Source organism: Calliopsis andreniformis, unplaced genomic scaffold, assembly GCF_051401765.1.
Source record: "Calliopsis andreniformis isolate RMS-2024a unplaced genomic scaffold, iyCalAndr_principal scaffold0082, whole genome shotgun sequence".
NCBI classification, from domain to species: Eukaryota; Metazoa; Arthropoda; class Insecta; order Hymenoptera; family Andrenidae; genus Calliopsis; species Calliopsis andreniformis.
The window spans coordinates 849,621-850,817 of record NW_027480491.1 but is presented as its reverse complement, the minus strand read 5'-3'; positions in this window follow the sequence as shown (position 1 = coordinate 850,817).

The following is a 1,197-nucleotide window of genomic DNA, read 5'->3' as shown; positions in this document are numbered from 1 at the left end:
TCGATCCTCAATCCCCAACCCTCAATCTTCAATCCTCAATCCTCAATCCTCAGTCCTCACTCCTCAATCCTCAACTCTCAGTCCTCGTCCTCAATCCTCAACGCTCAATCCTCAATCCTCAAACTTCAATCCCCAATACTCAATCTTCAATCCTCAATCCTCAATCCTCAATCCTCAATCCTCAATCGTCAATCCTCAGTCCCCAATCCTCAATCTTCATTCCTCAATCCTCAATCCTCAATCCTCAATCCTCAATATTCAATCCTCAATACTCAATCCCCAATCCTCAATCCTCAAACACCAATCATCAATCCTCAGTCCTCAAACCTCAATCCTCAACCCTCAGTCCTCATACTCAATCTTCAATCCTCAATCCTCAACCCTCAATACTCAATCTTCAATCCTCAATCCTCAATCCTCAATACTCAATCCTCAATTCTCAACCGTCAATACCCAATACTCAATCTTCAATCTTCAATCCTCAACCCTCAATCCTCAATCCTAATTCCTCAATCTTCAATCCTCAATACTCAATCTTCAATCCTCAATCCTCAAACCTCAATCCTGAATCCTGAGTCCTGAAACCTCAATCCTCAACCCTCAGTCCTCATCCACCATCATCAATCCTCAATCCTCAACTCTCAACCTTCAGTCCCCAATCGCCAAACCTCAATCTTCAATCCTCAATCCTCAATCCTCAAACGTCAATAGTCAGTCCTAAATCATCAATCCTCAATCCGCAATCCTCAGTGCTCAACACTCAATCCTCAAACCTCAGTCCTCAATCCTCAATCCTCAATCCTCAATCTTCAGTCTTCAAACCTCAATCCTCAACCCTCAGTCCTCAATACTCAATTCTCAATCCTCAATACTCAATCTTCAATCCTCAATCTTCAATCCTCAACACTCAATCCTCAATCCTCAGCATTCAATACTCAATACCCAATCTCCAATACTAAATCCTCAATACTCAATCCTCAATCCTCAATCCTCAATCTTCGATCCTCAATCCCCAATCCTCAATCTTCAATCATGAATCCTCAATCCTCAATCCTCAATCCTCAATCTTCAATCCTCAATGCCCAATCTTCAATCTTCAATCCTCAATCCTCAATCCTCAATCCTCAAACGTCAATCCTCAATCCTCAATCCTCAATACTCAATCCACAATATTCAATCTTCAAATCTCAATCCTCA